The sequence below is a fragment of the Rhinolophus sinicus genome, unplaced genomic scaffold (assembly GCF_057876585.1).
Source record: "Rhinolophus sinicus isolate RSI-liver-muscle unplaced genomic scaffold, RSI-T2T HiC_scaffold_22, whole genome shotgun sequence".
Taxonomy (NCBI): domain Eukaryota; kingdom Metazoa; phylum Chordata; class Mammalia; order Chiroptera; family Rhinolophidae; genus Rhinolophus; species Rhinolophus sinicus.
Window position 1 is genome coordinate 5,486,464 of NW_028290712.1, and position 22,252 is coordinate 5,508,715.

Below are 22,252 nucleotides of genomic sequence, written 5' to 3' on the forward strand. Positions count from 1 at the left end.
AAAGAAGTCCCTGAAATTAAATGTGTTGGGCCCCCTCACCAGTCAGCATATATATTTCCTTCCAGTGGAAAGGAAGGATTGGTCAGAGAGCCAGGCCAACAGCTATGGTGTCCTGTGGGGTTCAAGCCTGGACTATCATGAAGGAGCTGACATTTAATCAGGCTAACACTCGGATTGCTGAGGATTGGCTGTGAGTCTCCCATTCTCTTCTATGTTACTGAGGGTCTCTTATGGCAAGCCTGTCTGTTTCATCTTTTGCATTTTCTGCATGTGTGTGCATTACTTTAATACTCTGTATTTCGTGATTGAGGAAATATTCCCGATTTTGACCCTTTTACTCATAGAGTCTGTATATTTTGCTTGTTGGACTCCATGTGTGGTCAGTGAATCTGTGGTGACTTCCAATTCTTTATTACATCACATGCTAAATGTTGGCAGAGAGTGCATTTCCAGAGAAATTCTGTGTCTTTGACAAATGGAGTATGGAGAACTACAGTATATACGGAGCCATCTATTGAGCCTACCCACAAAGAAAGTGGACCTTCCTTTCTTTCTTAGGTAATTCCAGGAGAACCTGACCTCTACTGAATAAAATCTAACGTTCTGAAATCATCAGGTTGACGGGCACTCATCTTGGAATTCAGATGGCAGATCCGTGGAGCCTATCCTGCCTGTCAGAACTGACAGAGCACCATACAAATGTGCATCCTTTCTCTCCGTGTATCAATATTCCCTTGAAAGTACTCAGCAAATGATGAGGACAATCAAGATCCTGATGACCTGACTTGAGAGGTGTGATAAATGAGTCACGTTGAAAATCACTATCAGAGACTAGAAAACCCAATCTGCTTCTATCTGGAGCTCAATTCATCTGGTAGCACTCTATGATGGGTCAGTTATTGGACTCAGCACTCACACCAACTGCATGTCAGTTCTTTCTCCTCTTAGAAGTGGCAAGATGATACCTGTCAAGTCATCATGGCTGCACCAAAGGGCCTCTGTATTATGATAAAGAAGACTCTAGGGAGAACAGAGAACGATGAAGTCACACTCAGGTCTCAAAGTGGAAGGACTGTCCTGGATAAATTCCTGGGCAACAAAAGATCCAAGACAAATCTGTGGCTGCAGCCTCCTGGAAAGGGATGATGAGGTCACATTTGTCTTTTTGTGACACATGAGGATACAGATATGTGATTGGCAAGGTGGCTTCTGGAAACAGATTTCAACTCTATTGCTGTGCAGACATCAGAGTGTGAGCCTGTGTTCAGAGCGATTTCTGTGACTCTGCTCAGTCTGTTCCTTCCTCCTTACATCCTCAGCATCAGACCCTGCTCAGCAGTTTCCTGTTTACAGACCCTCCTGAGAAAGCAAAGTTCTGGCACCTCCATCTTGGACATTCAGGACAGTGAGAAATACACTTGTCTTATTGAAGCCACACAGTCTATAAAATTTTGCTATGAAAATCAGAAAGCTAATTAGTCAGTGTGGGAAAATCAAAAGCACAATGAGACAATATGCTGCTCCTTCAAGAATGTCGTCATCAACCGGAGAAAAGATCACATGTTTGTTGACAATGCAATGTGGAAGATCTGGAGTACTCAATTGTCTCTGCTGGATTCATAGAATGATATAGGTACCTTGGAAAACAGTTTGCTATTTGTCCAGGATGTTGAGAATGAAAATATCACCTGTCCATTGATATATACCCAATAGTGTTTAAAACAGATGGCAGAAACTCCTAAACAGAATTCAGAACCACACTGTAGTTAATGGCAAAAATGTAGAAACACAGTATCAGGTCAACTCATGAATGCATTAGAGAAGGTGGTATATGTATAAAATGAAACAGGATACAGACATAAAGGAGACAGAAGTCCCTATTCCACAAGAAAGTATCTTTAGAAATTGGCAAGAGAAGTAAGCTAGCCTCCCGAATCCAAAATGCTGTCTATCCATTCAGATAGCTGGCCAACAATGTCAACTTCGTAGGGAAAGAAGACAGGTTAGTGTTTTACAGGGCACAAGGTGTGGGTCAACGTGGGTGGGAAGTGAAAGTTAGATGGCTTGGGTTTTTCTTGATTGCTTGTAATCACAAAAATGATATAAGACAGCACGATTGAGGAAAGCACAACGTGTTGACATATTTAAAAAAAATGAATTGTATTTTTTAAAGTTTCCAGTGGCAAACTGGTGATGTGAATTTTACCAAAACAGTGTAAGGGATTTTCCCAGTAGGGTACATCTCATAAAGCACAAGTCCTCTAATGTTGTGATGGCCCTGTTTCCTAGACACTTTGGGGCATATGAGAAAGCTCCTTAAATCGAATATCAAACACTGCCAGTGAATCTTAGGTCCCAATGGGAGAAGTCACCTTGTTAGAAATAAGCGTTTTCGTGGATATAGGCCAAATGGAGTAGCTTGCCCTTTTACAGAGAGGACACTGATTTTGGAAAAGAGTTTTCACAGATTTCGTTCACTGTGAAGTGAAAGGCTGAGAATCATTACATATTGAAAGAAGTCTGTAAAACAAAACGTGATGGGCCTCCTCACCTCTGATTGTAGATATTTCCTTTGAGTGGAAAGGATTGGTCAGATGGCCGGGGCAATGGCTTTGTTCTCTTGCAGGTTTCAAGCCTTGGCTATCCTGAAGTACCTGGACTCTATATCAGGCTAAAACTCGGATTGCTGCAGATCTGCTGTGCCTCTGCCATTCTCTTCCATGGTACTGAGGTCCTCCTATACCGTGGCTATCTGTTTCACTTTTATATTTTGCGCATGTTATGCATGTTTCTTTAATACTCTGATCTTTATAATTGAGTAAATATTCCAAATTTTCACTCTTTTACTCAGAGAGTGCATACATTTTGCATGTGGTCCTCCATGTGTGGTCATATAATCTATTGTTACTTCCAATTCTGTGATATACCAACTGCTAAGGCATGGCACAGAGTGACTTCCATGGAGAAATTCAATGTCTTGGAAAAGTAGAATATGGAGAACTACAGTGTATATTGAACTTGCTTGTAAGCCAACACACAAAGAAAGTGGACCTTCGTTTCTTTCTCAGGTAATTCCTGGTGATCCTGATCTCTACTGAATTACTTTCAACCCTCTGACATCAGCTGGTTAATAGACATGTATCAGGGAATTCAAATGGCAGACCCATGTGCGCATCCGTCATGTCACAACTGACAGAGCATCATACAAATATGTACCTTTCTTCTCCATGTAACAACATTCCCTTGACCCTACTCAGCTCATGATGTGGACAATCAAGTATGTGATGCTTAAATTTGCTAGGTATGATCAATTGTTCTGGTTGATAATCACCATCATAGACTAGAATACCCGATCATCTTCTATCTGGAGATCATATTCATCTGGGAACACTCTTTGATTGAGCACTTTTTCGAACCACCCTTCGCCCCAACTGCATAGAACTTCTTGCTCCTCGTGGACGTGGCAAAGTTATTCCTGGCAAGTCATTATGGCTGGGCCCAAAGGCCAATGTAGTATGAGAAAGATGTATCTATGGAGCAGACAGAATGGTGAAGTCACACTCACAGCTCAAATTGGAAGGACTGTCTGAGATAAGTCTCTGGGCAGCAAGTAGTCCAAGGCACCTCTCTGGCTATGGTCTCCTGGATAGGGGATGATGATGTCACAGCAGTCTTTTTGTGACCCATGTGTATACTGATATATGACTGGCCATGAGGGTGCTGGGCATGGATTACATCTCCATTGCTGGGCACATAAGAGAGTTTGAGTCTGTGAGGAGACCGAGTTCTGTGACTCTACTCAGGTTGTTCCTTCCTCTGATGCCCTCAGCATCAGACCTTGCAGAGCAGTTACTTGTTGACAGACCCTATTGTGAAAGCAACGTTCTGGCACATTCATCTTGCACTTTCAGGATGTTGAGAATACACTTCTCTCAAAAAAGCCACATAGTCAATAACGTTTTGCTATGAAAATAAGACACTTAATCAGTCGGGGGGGAATTTAAAGCACAATGAGACAATATGCTACTCCTTCATGAATGCTGTTATCAACCGAAGTGAAAATATCACAAGTGACTTGACATTGCGATATGCATGAACTGGAATGCTCACATGTCTCTCTTGGATACATTGAATGAAATAGCTATATTGGAAAAGAGTTTGTGACTTTTCCAGTATGTTGAGAATGAAAATATCATGTGACCATTGAAATACACACAATAGTGTTTAAAACGGATGCCCGAAAACTGGTATGCAGAATTCAGAACTGCGCTGTAGATAATAGCACAAATGTAGAAACACACTATCAGGTCAACAGATGAATGCAGTAACAAAAGTGGCATATGTATAAAATGACACTAGATTCAGTCATAAAGGGGAGAGAAGTCCCGATTCCACAAGAAAGTATGTTGAGAAATTGAAAAGAGAAAGAAGCTAGCATCCCAAAACCAAATGTGCTATCTATACATTCAGATAACAGAGAGACAATGTGAAATTCATAGGGTAGGAAGGCCAGGTAGTGTTTGCCAGGGTGCAAGTTGTGGAGAAGCGTGGATGGGAAGTGAAAGTTGCATGGCTTGGGTTTCTATTGATTAGTTGTAATCAGATAAATGGTTTAAGACAGCAAGGATTGAGGAAAGCACAATGTGTTGGCATATTACAAAACTCAACTGGATTTTTTAAAGGTTCCAATGACAAACTTCTGGTATGAATTTTACTAAGACAATGTAAGGGTTATTCCCTGTAAGGCACCTCTCATAAACCACAACTCTGTAATATTGTAATGACCCTGCCTACGACACCCTTTGGTTTATGTGAGAAAGCTCCTCAGTTCTAAAAGCAAACACTGCCAGTGAAATTTAGGTTCCAATGGAATTAGTTCTCTTGCTAGAAATAAGTGTGTGGTTGCATATAGGACTGTTTTACAGAGAATCTTTCCGTTTTACAGAGAACACTGATTTTGGAAAGGAGATTTCACGGATTTCATTCACTGTGAACTGAAAGTCAAAGAATCATTACACATTTAAATAACGCTCTCAAATAAATTGTGATGGGCCTCCTCACCTGTGAGTGTAGATATTTCCTTAGAGTGGAAAGGCAAGATTGGTCATAGACTGGGGCAATGGCTGTGGTCTCTTGCAGGGTTAGTCAAGCCTTGGCGATCCTGATGGACCTGGAGTTTAAATCAGGCTAAAACATGGATTTCTGTGGATCTTCTGTGCCTCTCCTATTCTCTTCCTTGTTAGTGAGGGCCTCCTACTGCATGAATATCTGTTTAAACTTTTACAATTTGTGTGTAGTATGTGCTTTTCTTTAATTCTCTGATCTTGGTAATTGAGTAAACATTCTGAATTTTCACACTTACATGCAGGGAGTGTGCACATTTTGCATGTGGGACTCCATGTGTGGTCAGTGGTTCTATTGTGTCTTCAATTCTGTGTTACATCACCTGCTAAGGGATGGTAGAGAGTGACTTCCACAGAGAAATTCAGTGTCTTTGACAGGTAGAATATGGAGAACTAAAGTATATACTGAACTTGCTTCTAAGCCCACACACAAAGAAAGTGGACATTCCGTTCTACCTCAGATAATTGCTGGTGAACCTGACCTCTACTGAATTACATCCCACCATCTGAAACATGCTGGTTGATAGGCAAGTATCAGGGAATTCAGATGGGAGATCCATGGAGCCCATCCTGAATGTCATAACTCACAGAGCAACATACAAATATGTATCCGTCCTCTCCGTGTTCCAATACTACCTTGACACAATACTGCACATGATGAAGACAATCAATAATCTGATGACAAAACTTGGGAAATTCACCATCAGAGTCTAGAAGACCCATTCTGCTTCATTCTGGAGTACCCATTCATCTAGGATCACTCTTTGATGGGACACTTTTTGGAGACAATGAACAACAAATGCATATAAGTTCTTGCTCCTCTTTGAAGTGGAAAGTTTATTCCTTGCACGTCATTTTTCCTGGGCCCAAGATTCTCTCTAGTATGAGAAAGATGGTTTTCAATGGAGGACAGAGCATGATGAAGTCACACTCTGGGATCAAATTTGAACAACTGTGATGGATAAATCTCTGGGCAGATAATGGTCCAAAGCACCTCTTTCTCTGGAGAGGAAATGATGATGTCACAGTTCTCGTTTTGTGACATATGAGGATACTGATATGTGATTGGCCAGATGGCTGTTGGGAATGGACTAAAGCTCCAGTCCTGGGCAGACTACAGAGTGTGAGTCTGTGAGGAGAGTGTCTTCTGTTGCTCTTTTCGGGCTGTTCCTTCCTCCTGATGCCCTCAGCTTCAGATTCTGCTGAGCAGTTTCCCATTGACAGACCCACATGAGAAAGCAATGTTCTGGAGCCTTCATCTTGGCCTTTCAGGACGGTGAGAAATACACTTATGCTATTGAAGACACACAGTTTATAACATTTTGCTGTCAAAATCGGACATTTTATCAGTCAGGTAGGGAATATAGAAAGCACAATGAAACAATATACTCCTCCTTCAAGAATGCTGTGATCAACCAAAGAGAAAAGATCATATGTGTATTGACAATGTGATGAGGAAGACCTGGAAAACTAACATGCCTCTGGTTGATACATAGAAAGATACAGCTACCAAGGAAAACGGTTCGCTATTTGTCAGGTATGTTGAGAAGGAAAATATCACGTGACCGTTGATATGTACACAATTGTGTATAAAACAAATGCCCAGAAACTCCTAAACAGAATTCAGAACTGCACTGTAGACAATGGCAAAAATGTAGAAACATAATATCAGGTCAACTGATGAATGCATTAATGAAGGTGGTATACACTTAAAATTAAAGAAGGCACAGTGATAAATAGACAGAAGTCCTGATACTGGCCACCACAAAAAAAGTATTTTGGGAAATTGGCAAGAAAGGAGCTACCATCCAAAGGCCATATATGCTGACTCTCAATTAAGATAACAGAACAACAATGTCAAATTCATAGGGAAAGATGGCAGGTCAGTGTTTGCCAGGGAGCAAGCTGTGTGGAAGCAAGGATGGGAAGTGGAAGTTGCATGGCTTTGGATTCTATTGATTTTTTTTAAAATTTTATTTTATTAAATTTATTGGGGAGACAATTGTTAGTAAAGTTACATAGATTTCAGGTGTACAATTCTGTATTATATCATCTATAAATCCCAGTGTGTGTTCACCACCCAGACTCAGTTTTCCTTCCATCACCACTATTGATTGTTTTTAATCAGAAAACAGTGTATTAGACAGCAAGGATTGAGGAAAGCATGATGATGTTGGCATATGACCAAACTGAATTGTGTTTTTTGAAGATTCCAATGGCAAACTGGTGATGTGAATTTTACCAAAAACAATGGGAGGGATACTCCCAGTAGGGCACCTCTCATAAACCAGAAGCCATTGATGTTGTTATGGCCCTTCCTATTAGACCCTTAGGGCTACATGAGAAAGCACCTCAGTTCTAAAAATAAACACTGCCAGTGGAATTTAGGTACCAATGGGAGGAGTGCCCTTGCTAGAAATAAGAGTGTTGGTGGATATTTGCGTGATAGAGAACATTACCATTTTATAGAGAGAGCACTGATTTAGGAAAGGAGTTTTCACAGATTTGTTCATTGTGAAATGTAAAGGAGAGAATCATTATTTATTGTAAGAAGTCTCTGAAACAGAACATGATGGGACTGCTCACCTGTGAGCATAGATATTTCCTTCGAGTGGAAAGGAAGTATTGACCAGAGAGCCGTGAAGACGGCTGTGCTTGTTGCATTCTTCAAGCCTTGGGTATCGTGATGGACCTGGGGTCTAAATCAGGCTTAAACTCAGATTGCTGTGGATCTGCTGTGCCTCCCCATTCTCTTCCATGTTAATAAGGGCCTCCTATGGCATGCCTATCTGTTTCATCTTTTACATTTTGTGTATGTTATGTGTGTTACCTTAATACTCTAATCATCATAATGGCATACACATTCCCAATTTTCACGCTTTTACTCATAGAGTCTGTACATTTTGCAAGTAGGATTCCATGTGTGGTCAGAGAATCTATCATGACTTTCAGTTCTTTGGTACATCACTTGCTAATGGATGTTAGAGAGTATCCTCCCAGGAGAAATTCAGTGTCTTTGACATGTAGAATATCCAGAAATACAGTATATACTGAGCCAGCTACTGAGCCCACACAAAAATATATTGGAATTTCCTTTTTTCTTAGGTAAATCCTGGAGAACCTGACCTGTACTCAATTACTTTCAACCCTCTGAAATCAGCCGGTTCATAGGCACGTTTCACGGAATTTAGATGGCAGACCCATGGAGGACATCCTGCCTGCCAGGACTGACAGACCAACATACAAATTTGTATCCTTTCTTTCCATGTACCAACACTTCCTTGACACTACTCACTAAATGATGAGGACAATCAAGAACCTGACGCCCTAACTTGCTAAGTATGATAAGTGTTTCTTATTGAAAACCACCATCAGACACTAAAAGACCTTATCTGCTTATATCTGGAGCTCACATGCATCCAGTAACACTCTTTGATGGGCCCTTTTTGGAGTCAGTGCTCACACCAACTGCATATCAGTTCTTGCTACTCTCTGAAGTGGCAAATTGATTCCTGCCAATTCATAATGGTTGTGCACCAGGACCTCTGTAGTAGTAGAAAGAAGGTTCTATGGAACACAGAGAATTATGATGTCTCACTCAGGGCTCAAAATGGAAGGACTGTCCTGGATAAATCTGTGGGTAGCTAATGGTCCCAGGCACAACTGATGCTGTGGCCTCCTGGAAAGGAGATAATGATGTTACCGTTGGCTTTTTATGACATCTGAGCTTACTGATAAGTGATTAGCCAGGCTACTACTGGGCACGATTACAGCTCCAGTGCTGGGTAGACAACAGAGTGTGTGTCTGTGAGGAGAGCAACTTTTATGGCTCTCCTCAGGCTATTCCTTCTTCATGATGCCATCAATGTCAGACCTTGCTAAGCATTTCCCTGTTGACAGACCCTCCTGAGAAAACAATGTTCTGACACCTTCATCTTGGACTTTGAGGACGGTGAGAAATACACTTCTGTAATTGAAGCCCCAACCTATAACATTTTGCTATGAAAATCAGACACTTTATCAGTCAGGGAGGGGAAATCGAAAGCGTAACGAGACAATATGCTACTCCTTCAAGAATACTATTATCAACCAGAGAGAAGGGATCACATGTGTGTTGACAATGCGATGTGGAAGTAATGGAACACACACATGTCTCTTCTGGATACTTAGAATGATATAGCTAACATAGAAAACAGTTCGCTATTAGTCCAGAATGTTGAGAATGAAAATATTACATGACCATTGATATATACACAATAGTGTTTAAAATAGATGCAAAGAAACTCCTAAACAACTTCCAAACTGTACTGTAGTTAATGGCAAATTTGTAGAAACACCATATCACGTCAACTGATGAATGCATTAGCGAAGGTGGTATATGTATAAAATGAAAAAAGATACAGTCATAAAGGTGACAGAAGTCCTGGTACTGGCTAATGCAAGAAAGTGTCTTGTGAAATTGGCAAGAAAGAAGCCAGCATCCCAAGGTGATACGCTGTGTACCCATTCAGATAACAGACCGACAATGTCAAATTCATAGGTAAAGAAGGCCAGTCAGTGTTTGCCAGTGCATGAGGTGTGGAAAAGCGTGGATGGGAAGTGAAAGTTGCATGCCTTGGGTTTCTACTGATTGCTTGTAAGCAGAAAAATGGTATTAGACAGCAAGGATTGAGGAAAACACAATGCTATAGGCATGTAACAAAATGCTTGTATTTTTAAAATGTTCCAATGGTAAACCAGAGGTGTGAATTTTCCCAAAACAATTTAAGTGATTTTCCCAGTAAGGCATCTCTTGTAAACCACAAGTCCTGTAATGTTGTGATGACTTTGCCTCCTAGACCCTTGGGCTACATGAGAAAGCTCCCCATTTCTATAAACAAACACAGCCAGTGCAATTAGGTCCCAATGGTAGAAGTGCCCTTATTGGAAATAAGTGTGGTAATAGATATTTGTCTGTGGGACTAGGTTAGCATTTTACAGAGTCAGGACTGATTTTGAAAGGAGTTTTCACAGATTTCATTAACTGTGAAATGAAATGGAGAGAATCATTACACATTGAAAGAAACCTTTCAAAAAAACATGCTGGGTCTCTTCAGCTCTGGTCCTAGAACTGTCCTTCAAGTGGAAGAAAATATTGGTCAGATACCTGGGTAAAAAGCTGTGGTCTCTTGCAAGATTCAAGCTGGAGCTATCCTGAAGGACATGGATCTCAATCAGCCTAAAACTCGGATTGCTGAAGATCTGTTGTGCCTCTCCCATTCTCTTCCATTTTACTGAGGGGACACTAAGGCATGACTATCTGTTTCATCTTTTATATTTTGCACATGTTGTGTGTGTTACTGTAATACTCTGATGTTTATGATTGAGGAAACATTCCCAATTTTCACATTTTAACTGATAGAGTAATTTTTACTGATTTTTCATGTGGGACTCCTCGTGCGGTCAGTGAATCTATCATGACTTCCAATTATTTGTTCTCTCATTTACTATGGGTGGCAGAGAGTGTCCTCCCCAGAGAAATTCAGTGTCTTGGACAAGTAGAATATGGAGAGCTACAGTATATACTGAGCCAGCTACTGAGCCCACACACAAAGAAAGTTGTCCTTGTTTCCTTAGATAATTCCTGCCCAAACTGACCTGTACTGAATAACATCCAACTCTCTGAAATCAACAAGGTAATAGACATGCATCAGGGGATTCAGATGGCAAACCCATGGAGCCCATCCTGACTTTCAGATCTGAGAGAACAACATGCAAATGTGTATCCTTCCTCTCCATATACCAACACTCCCTTGGCACTACTGAGCAAATAATGAGGACAATCAAGAACATGATGCCCTGACTTGCTAGAAATGATAAGTGTTTCATTTTGAAAATAACCATCAGTGACTATGAGACCCGATCTGCTTCTATCTGGAGATCACATTCACCCGGGAGCACTCTTTGATGGGGCACTTTTTGGAGCCAGAGTTCACATTTACTCCAATTCTTTTCTTGGTCCACTTTGAAGTGGCAAGGTTATTTCTGGCAAGTAATTTTTGCTGGTCCCAAGGGCCTCTGTATTATGGGAAAGATGGCACTATGGAGTACAGAGAATGATAAAGTCACACTGAGAATCAAAAGAAATAACTGTCCTGGATAAGTCTCCTGGCAGCAAATTGTCCAAGGCACATATGTGGCTGCAGCCTCATGGAGAGGGGATAATAATGTCACAGTTGTCTTTCTGTGACAAATGTGGATACTGATATGTGATGGGCAAGGTGTCTGCTGGGCAACGATTAAAGCTCCATTGCTGGACAGACAACAGAATGTGAATCTGTGAGGAGAGTAGCTTCTGTGCTTCTGCTTGGGCTGTTTCTTCCTCCTGATACCCTCAGCGTCAGACCCTGTTGACCAGTTTCCTGTTGATAGACACTTCTGAGAAAGCAACGTTCTGGCACCTTCATTTTGGACTTTCAGGATGGTGAGAAATAGACTTCTGTTATTGAAGCCACAGAGTTTATAAAATTTTGCTACAAAAATCAGACACTATAGGTCAGGGAGGGAAAATCAAAAGCACAATGAAACAATATACTACTCCTTCGAAAATGTTGTGATCAACCAAAGAGAAAAGACCACATGTGCATTAAGAATGTGATGTGGAAGAACTGAAATGCTCATATGTCTCTGGTGGATACATAGAATTATACAGAAAACAGTTCACTATTTGTCCAGTATGTTGAGAATGAAAATATCATGTGACCATTAATACATACACAATAGTGTTTAAAATGCATGCCTAGAAACTCCTAAACAGAATTCAGAACTGCAGTGCAGATAATGGCAGAAACGTAGAGACACAATATCAGGTCTACAGATGAATGCATTAGCAAAGGTGGTATATGTATAAAATGAAACAAGATACAGTCATAAACGTAATAGAAATCTTCATACTGGCCACAGCAAGAAAGTGTCTTGAGAAATGGCAAGAGACTCAAGATAGAATCCAAGGACACACAGGCTGTCTCTCCATTAAGATAACTGACTGAAAACGTCAAATTCATAGGGAAAGAAGAGAGGTTAGTTTTTGCTGGGGTGCAAGGTGTGGGGCAGTGTGGATGGGAAGTGAAAGTTCCATGGCTTGGGTTTCTATTGATTGTGTATAATCATAAATGGTGTTAGACAGCAAAGATTGAGAAAACTACAATGCTGCTGGCATATTAGAAAACTGAATTGTATCTTTTAAAAGTTCCAGTGGCAAACTGGTGGTATGATTTTTACCAAAACATTGTAAGGTATATCCCAGTAGGGCACCTCTCCTAAACCACATGTCCTCTAATGTGATTTACCTGCCTCCTAGACCCTTTAGCATACATGAGAAAGCTCCTCATTTCTTAAAACAAGCACTGCCAGTGAAATTTAGGTGCCAATGGAAGAGGTGCCCTTGCTAGAAAAAAGTGTGTTGGTGGATATTTGCCTGATGAAGTAGATTAACATTTTACAGAGAGAGTACTGATTTTGGAAAGGAGATTTCACAGATTTCACTTACTGTGAAAAGAAAGGGAGAGAATCATTACACATTGAAATAACTCTCTGAAACAAAATGTAATGGGACTCCTCACCTGTGAGCATAGACATTGCCTTCGAGTGGAAAGGTAGGATAGTTCAGAGAGCTGGGAAAATGGTTGTGGTCTCTTGTGGGGTTCAAATGTCATCTTTCCTGCAGGACCTGGATTCAAAATCAGGCTAAACTTTGGATTGCTGTGAAACTGCTGTGCCTCTCCCATTCCTTTCCATGTTACTGGGAGCCTAATATGGCATGACTATCTGTTTCATCTTTTAACTGTTGTGTATATTATGTGCATTACTTTAATACTCTGATCATCTTAATGGAGGAAACTTTCCCATTTCTCACACTTTTACTCATTAATTCTATACATTTTGCATGAGGGACTGCACGTGTGCTCAGTGAATCTATCCTGACTTCCAAATCTTTGTTACATCATCTGATAAAGGGTGGCATATAGTGTCTTCTCTGGAGAAATTCAGTGTCTTTGAAAATTAGAATATGGAGAACTACAGTATATAATGAGCCAGACACAATATCAGGCCACCAGATGACTGCAGTAGCGAAGTTCGCATATGTATAAAATGAAACAAAGAACAGTTATAAAGGTGACAGAAGTCCTGATGCTGGCCACAGCATGAAAGTATCTTGAGAAATTGGCAAAAGAGGGAAGCTAGCGTCACAAGGCCACAAAGCCTGTCTCTCCATTAAGACAACAGTGTGAGGATGTGAAATTCATAGGGAAAGAAGGAAAGTCAGTGTTTCCCAGGTCCCAAGGTGTGGGCAGCATGGATGGGAAGTGAATGTTGCATGGCTTGGGTTTCAATTGATTGCTTGTAATAAGAAAAATGTTATTAGACAGCCAAGATTGATGAAAGCACAATGCTGGTGGCGTATTACATAACTGAATTGTATCATTTAAAGGTCCTAATGGCAAACCGTTGGTGTGAATTTTACCAAAACAATGTAAGGGGTATTCCCAGTAGGGTTCCTCTCATAAACCACAAGTCCTCTAATGTTGTGATGGCCCTGCCTCCTAGACCCTTTGGGCTACATGTCAAAGCTCCTCAGGTCTAAAACCAAACACTGTTAGTGAAATTTAGATCTCAATGGAAGATGTATCCTTGCTGATAATAAGAATGTTGTGGATATATGCCTTATGGAGTAGCTTTCCATTTGACATTGAGAGCACAAATTTTGTAAAGAAGTTTTCAAACATTTCATTCATTGTGAAACTTCCATCCAGTAAAACTCTTCGATGGGGCATATTTTGGAGCCAGCACTCACACCAACTGCATGTCAGTTCTTCCTCCTCTTTGAAGTGGCAAGATGATCTCTTGCAAGTCATTATACCTGGGCCCAAGGGCATCTTAGTATGAGAAATAATGCTCTGTGGAGAACAGATAATGGTGAAGTGACACTCAGGTCTCAAAGTGACCTGGATAAATCTCTGGGCAGCAAATGGTCCAAGGCACCTCTGTGTCTTCCGCCTCCTGGAGAGGGCATGATGATGTCACTGTTGTCTTTCGGTAACACATGAGGATACTGATATGTGATTGGCCAGGCAGCTGCTGGACACAGATTCAAGCTCCAGTGTTGGGCAGACAACACAGTGTGAATCTTTGAGAAGAGCGACTTCTGTGGCTGTTCTCTGGCTGTTCTTTCCTACTGATGCCTACAGCATCAGACTCTGCTGAGCAGTTTTGTGTGGACAGACCCTAATGAGAAAGCAACGTTCTGGCACCTTCAGCTTGGAATTGTAGGATGGTGAGACATACACTTCTGTTATTGAAGCCATACAGTCTATAACATTTTGCTATGACATTTGGACACTATATCAGTCAGGGAGGAAAAATAGGAAGCACCATGAAACAATATGCTCTTCCTTTAAGAATGCTGTGATCAACAAAAGAGTAAGATCACATGTGCATTGACAATGCGATGTAGAAGAACTGGAATGCTCACATGTCTCTGGTGGATACATAGAATTATATATCCACAGTGGAAAACACTTGTCTATTTGTCCAGTATTTTGAGAATGAAATATCACATGACCATTGATAGATAGACAATAGTGTTTAAAACGGATACACAGAAACTCCTAAAAATAATTCAGAACCACACTTTAGAAAATGGCATAAATGTAGAGACACAATATCACGTCAATTGATGAATGCATTAACGATGGCGGTATGTGTGTGGAATGAAACAAGATACAAACATAAATGTGTCAGAAGTCCTGATATGGACACAGCAAGAACATATCTTGAGAAATTGGAGAGATAGAAGCTAGCATACCAAGGCCACATACACTGCCTCTCCATTAAGATAAAACTGACAATGTCAAATTTATAGGGAAAATTGTCAGGTCAGTGTTTGCCAGAGCGAAAGTTGTGGGACAGCATGGATGGGAAGTGAAAGTTGCATGGCTTGGATTTCTATCGATTGCTTACAATCAGAAAAATGGTATTAGATAGCAAGAATTGAGGAAAGCACAATGATGTTTGCAGATTACAAAACTGAATTGTATCTTTCAAAGGATCCAATGGCAAACTGGAGTTGAGAATTTTACCATTGTAAGGGATATTCCCAGTAGGGCACCTCTCGTAAATCACAAGTCCTCTAATGTTATGATGCTGCATCCTAAACCCTTTGGGCTTCACGAGAAAGCTCCTCAGTTCTAATAGCAAACACTACCAGTGAAATTTTGGTCCCAATGGGAGAAGTGCCCTTGCTAGAAATAAGTATGTTGGTGGATATTTGGCTGATGGAGTGTTTTATCAGTTTACAGAGAGAGCACTGATTTTGGAACGAAGTTTTCACTGATTTAATTCATGTGAATTTAAAGGGAGAAAATGATTACCCATTGAAAGAAGTCTCTGAAGAAAAACAAAACAAAACAAAACAAAAAACCCTGATGGACCTCCTTACCTGTGAGCATAGATATTTCCTTCCAGTGTAAAGGATGGATTGGTCAGAGAGCGGGGCAATGGCTGTGGTCTCTTGCGGGGTTGAAGCCATGGCTATCCTGAAGGACCTGGAGTCTAAATCAGGCTAAAACTCAGATTGCTGTGGATCTACTGTACTTCTCCCATTCTCTTCCATGTTACTGAGGGCCTCGTAAGTAATGCCTATGTTTTATTTTTGCATTTTCCATATGTTGTGTGTTTTCTTTAATACTCTGATCTTGATAATTGAGTAAATATTCCGAATTTCAATACTTTTACTCAGAGAATATGTACATTTGCACGTGGGACTCCATGTGTGTTCAGAGAATCTATTTGGTCTTCCATAGATATATTCTGTGTTACATCACCTGCTGAGGAGTGGCAGAGAGTGCCTTCCATTGAGAAATTGAGTGTCCTTGACAAGTAGAATATGGAGAACTACAGTATATAATGAGCCATTTCCTGAATCTAAACACAAAGAAAGTGGATCTTCCTTTCTTTCTTAGGTAATTCTTATCAAACCTGCACTGTTGTCCTTACCAGGTTTTGTTATCAGTGTAATGCTGGCCTCATAAAATGAGTTAGGTGTACTGTCTCTTCTTCAGGTTTTTGGAAGAGTTTGAGCAAGATTGGTATTAGATCCTCTTTGAAAGTTTATTAGAATTCACTAGTGAAGGCATCTGGACCAGGACTTTAGCTATAGGGATGGTTTTGGATGAATGATTCAATTTTGTTACTGGTGGTCGGTCTGTGTAGATTTTCCAGTTCTTCATGTTTCAGCCTAGGGAGGCTATATGTTTCAAAGAACTTGGCCATTTCTTCTAGGTTATTGAATTTGGTGGCATATAGTCCTTCATAGTATTCTTGGATGATCCTTTGTATTTCTGTGGTGTTTTTGATAACAACAACTTTTTCATATCTGATTTTGTTAATTAGTGTCTTCTCTCTTTTTATCTTAGTGAGTCTAGCCAAGGGTTTGTCAATTTTGTTAATCTTTTCAAAGAACCAGCTCTTTGTCTCATTTATTTTTTTCTATTCTTTTTGTTCTCTAATTCATTTAGTTCTGCTCTGATTTTTGTTATTTCCTGTCTTCTGCTGACCTTGGGTTTCCTTGTTCTTTTCATAGTTCTTTAAGTTGTAACATGAGGTTATTTAGGTGGGATTTTTCTTGTTTTGTGAGCTAGGCCTTTAATGATATACATTTCCCTCTTGAAACTGCTTTTGCTACATCCCAAAAATTTTGGTAGGATGTATTTTCATTATCATTAGTTTCTATGTATCTTTTGATCTCTCCTGTATTTTCTTCTTTGACCTCTAATTCTTTAAAAGTGTGTTGCTTAATCTCCATGTATTTGTGTTTTATCCTACTTTCTTTTTCCAGTTGATATCAAATTTCAAAGCCTTGTTATGAGAGAATATGCTTGGTCTGATTTTAATCTTCTTAAATTTGTTGAGGCTGATTTTATGTCCCAATATATGGTCTATCCTTGAGAAGGTTCCATGTACACTAGAAAAAAGTGTATAGTTGGATGTTTTAGAATGTAGTGCTCTATATATGTTTTTTTTTATGTCCATTTCATGTAATGTGTCATCTAGGGCTGCTATTTCATTATTTATTTTCTGTTTGGATGATCTATCAATAGCAGTCTGAGATGTATTTAAGTCCCCTAGTATAATTGTGTTTTGGTCACTTTCTCCCTTTAGTTCTGTTAGTAGTTGCTTGGTATATTTTGGTGCTCCCTGATTGGAGCATAAACATTGATGCCCGTTATATCTTCTTGTTGTATTTTCGCATTATGAAATATCCATCTTTGTCTCTTGTTATGATTTTCAAACTGAAGTCTGTTTCATCTAATATCAGTATGACTACACCTGATTTTCTCTGGATACCATTTGCTTGGAATGTCAATTTCCACTCTTTCACTTTGATTCTATTCTTGTCCTCGTAGCTGAGATGTGTTTCTTGGAGACAGCAGATGGTTAGGATTAGTTTTTTGATCCAATCTGCGACTCTGGGCTTTTTTATTGGTGAGATCATCCATTTACATTTAGGGTGATTATTGATATATGAGTATTTCCTGCCATTCTATATTCAGTTTTCTAGTAAGGCTATGTTTCCATTGTTTCTTTGCCTTTTTGTTTTTGTCTATTATTTCTGTGGGGTCGTATCCTATGATAATTCCATCTGTTTCTTCTTTTATTACAGTATATATTTCAGTTCTGGATTTAATTTTTTTGATTAGTTACCCTTAAGTTTATCTAAAAGAAAGTTTGATATTTACAGTATTCCATTTTCTTCAGCACGCGTACTGTCTCCATTCCCATATTCCGGTTCAGGTCTGAACTCTTCCCCTTTTTATGTTTTGGTTGCCACAAATTGCCCTTGTTGATGGTGTTCGAATAGACTCCGTTATTATTTCTTGTTGTGGAGGTTTTGTATTAGAAAATTCGCTCAGTTTCTATATGTCTGGAAATGTCTTTATTCCTCCTTCATAACTAAAGGACATCTTTGCTCGATACATGATTCTTGGCTCATGATTTCTCTCTTTCAATAGTTTCACAATTGCAGCAAAAAGAATAAAATACCTAGGAATAAACTTAACCAAGGATGTGAAAGACCTATATGCTGAAAATTATATGACATTTTTGAAAGAAATGGAAGAAGACACAAAGAAATGGAAACACATTCTGTGCTCATGGATTGGAAGAATCAACATAGTTAAAATGGCCATATTACCCAAAGCAATATACAGATTCAACGCAATCCCCATCAAAATCCCAATGGCGTATTTTAAAGAAATAGAACAAAAAATCATCAGATTTGTTTGGAAACACAAAAGACCCGGAATAGCCAAAGCAATCTTAAGAAAAAAGAACAATATGGAGACATAACACTTCCTGACTTTGGCTTGTACTACAGGGCCACAATAATCAAAACAGCATGGTATTGGCAGAAAAAAAGACACATAGACCAATGGAATAGAATTGAGAACCCAGAAATAAAACCACATAAATATGGACAGAAAATTTTTGACAAAGAAGCTGAAAACATACAATGGAGCAAAGACAGCCTCTTCAATAAATGGTGCTGGGAGAATTGGATAGCCACGTGCCAAAGAATGAAACTGGACAGCTATTTGTCACCATGTACCAAAGTTAATTCAAAATGGATCAAAGACTTAAGCATAAGACCTGACACAATAAACTGCATAGAAGAAAACATAGGTACTAAACTTATGGACCTTGGGTTCAAAGAGCATTTTATGAACTTGACTCGAAAGGCAATGGAAGTAAAAGCTAAAATAAACGAATGGGACTATATGAAACTTAAAAGCTTCTGCACAGCAAATGACACCATTGACAAAATAAAGAGACCACCAACTGAATGGGAGAAGATTTTTGCAAACAGTGCCTCCGATAAGGGGCTAGTATCCAGAATATACAAGGAACTCATGCAACTCAACAACAAAAAAACAAACAACCCAATTGAAAAATGGGCAGAGGACTTGAAGAGACATTTCTCCAAAGAGGACATACAAATGGCAAATAGACATATGAAAAAATGCTCAACATCACTAATCATCAGAGAAATGCAAATCAAAACCACAAAAGATATCACCTCACCCCAGTCAGAATGGCTATCATCAACAAGACAAATAGCAACAAATGTTGGAGAGACTGTGGAGAAAAAGGAACCCTCATACACTGTTGGTGGGAATGCAGACTGGTGCAGCCGTTATGGTAGGCACTGTGGAGGTTCCTCAAAGAATTACGAATAGAATTGCCATATGACCCAGCAATACCTCTCCGGGGTATCTACCCAAAAATCTGAAAACATTTAGAGATAAAGACACATGTGCTCCAATGTTCATTGCAGCTTTGTTTACAGTGGCCAAGACATGGAAACAACCAAAATGTCCTTCGATAGATGAATGGATAAAGAAGTTGTGGTATATATACACAATGGAATACTATTCGGCAGTAAGAAAAGATGATATTGGAACATTTGTGACAACATGGATGGATCTTGAGAGAGTAATGCTGAGCGAAATATGTCAGACAGAAAAAGCAGAGAACCATGTGATTTCACTGACATGTGGTATATAAACCAAAAACAACAAAAGAACAAGACAAACAAATGAGAAACAGAAACTCATAGACACAGACAATAGTTTAGTGGTTGCCAGAGAGTAAGGGGGGTGGGGGGTGGGGGGTGGGAGATGAGGGTATGGGGGATCGAGTATATGGTGATGGAAGGAGAACTGACTCTGGGTGATGAACACACAATGGGATTTATAGATGATGTAATACAGAATTGTGCACCTGAAATCTATGTAATTTTACTAACTATTTTCACCCCAATAAATTTAATAAAATAATAAAAAAAAAATAGTTTGAAATTTTTTTTCCATTCCCTCCTGGTTTCTAGAGGTTTTGCTGAAAAAATCTGATGACAATCTAATGGACATTCCTTTGTAGGTTACCATCTCCTTTTCCCTGGCTGGTTTGAGGATTCTTTCTTTGTCATCTATTTTAGACAGCTTCAATACAACGTGTTTTGGAGAAGGCCTGTTTGTATGAGGTGTTCTATTTGCTTCTTGGATTTGTGGATCCGCTTCTGTCTGCAAGTTTGGGAATTTCTCATGGACAATTTGTTTGAAAGATTCTCTGTTCCCCTCTCTCTTTCTTCTGCTTCTGGTATGCCCATTACTCTTATATGTTTTCTTTCTGATGGAGTCAGAAAGTTCTTGTAGAGTTCTTTCATTTTTTTTAAGTCTCAAGTCTCTTTCTTCTTCCATCTCTGTAATTTCCAGGTTTCTATCTTTGATGTCAGTGATTCTTTCCTCCATCTGGTCAACTCTACTACGTAAGCTGGATATTTCATTTTTAATATCTTCTATTGAATTCTTAGTCTCCATAAATTCAATTTTGTTCTTTTTAAAATTCCAATCTCTTTCGTAAAATGCTCATGTTGTTCTTTGTTTGTGTTTCTGATTTCATTAAACTGCCTTTCTGTATTTCTTGCATCTCGTTGAGTGTTTTTCAGAACTGCAATCTTGAATTATCTGTCATTTAAGTCACATATTTCCATATCTTTAAGTTCCTTTCCTGGAGATTTTTCACCTTCTTCCTGAGTGGTCTTGTTTTCTTGGTTATTCATGGCAATTACTGATTTACTATTTCTATTCCTAGACAACTACAGGAATGGCTTCTGCAACAGGTTGATAGCAAGAGGTCTTTTCTTTTCCAGTACTTGTTGGTAGAATGTTTTTTTGTCTCTCCAACTGCATCTTGTTTTTCTCTCTTACACGGTAGTGCTATGTTTTCTCTGCACTATTGTAGCTACTCACACAATGGGGGGTGGTCCGTGGGAGATGGGCTTCTCCTCTGTTAATAGTTCACCTGGGTCACAGGGCACAGTGTCGGTGTGGGTATCCATAGAGCTTTTGAAGCTCCAAACTCTTCCTGCACCAGATTCAGAGCCCGTATGTTTCAGCAGTTCTGTTTACTCCTGCAGGGATCCACCCTGATAGCTGGGGTGAGTTGTGCGAGGTGGCCCAGAGTAATGGCAACGACCTCCACCACAGCCAGTCCTCCTTCCACAGCTCCCTCCCCTTTGCCAAAACTAGTTGGGCTCGAATCTATGTCTGCATCCCGCAGGATTCAGAACAGCAAGTATTCTGCTCTTTTGATCTGACACTGTTACTGTTCTGCTTCTAGTACCAGACAGGTGGTGTCGGGCCGAGCTTTAGGTGGGGAGGAAGGGGGCGGCTAGTCCCAATGCTTAAGGCTTTGGTTCTTTGCTCAGTAGTGAGGACTTAAATTACCATTTTCAGCCTTCTGCACTAAGTCTTTTCTCCAAGATCTCTGCCATGAGCGTTGAGTTCAGCCATGTTATATGCTTTCCCCTCACCATGTGGGACATACACAGAGCACTAGCAGTCTGAGATCTTCCCTGTACTGCAACTGAAGTAGTTCCTGGATGCAGCGAGCTTGGGGCACTGAGCTAGTTCTGCCTCCTGTGCCTGCACGGCTCCATCTCCACACTTTTCCTTTCCTCCTCCACTGCTTGTGTGATTCGCTCACCTTTAGGTGAATTCAGTAGTGGGCCTCTTCATCTTGCCTGCCTGCTGTGCAGGGAGTCCTTTGTTGTGCTATAGTTGTTCGATTAGTTGTAAATTCTAGGAGAGATTTACAGAGGCTCACTGCACACTGCCATGTTAATGATTTGAATCTGAGTTGCATTTCTTAAAGTTTCCAATGTCAAACTGGTGTTGTGAATTTTATGAAAAGCATATAAGTGATATTCCCAGTAGGGAACCTCTCCTAAACCACAAGTCCTCTAATGTTGTGATGGCCCTACCTCCTAGACCCTTTAGGATACATAATAATGTTCCTCAGTTCTAAAACAAACACTGCCAGTGAAATTAGTTCCCTATGGGAGAAGTGTTCTTGCTAGAAATAAGTTTGGTGGTGGATATTGTTTGACGGAGTAGTTGCTGTTTTACAGAGAAAGAACTGATTTTGGAAAGGAGATTTCACATTTTTCATTCACCATGAATTGAAAGGGAGAGATTCATTACACATTGAAAGAAGTCTCTGAAAGAAAACTTGATGGGACTCCTCAACTGTGA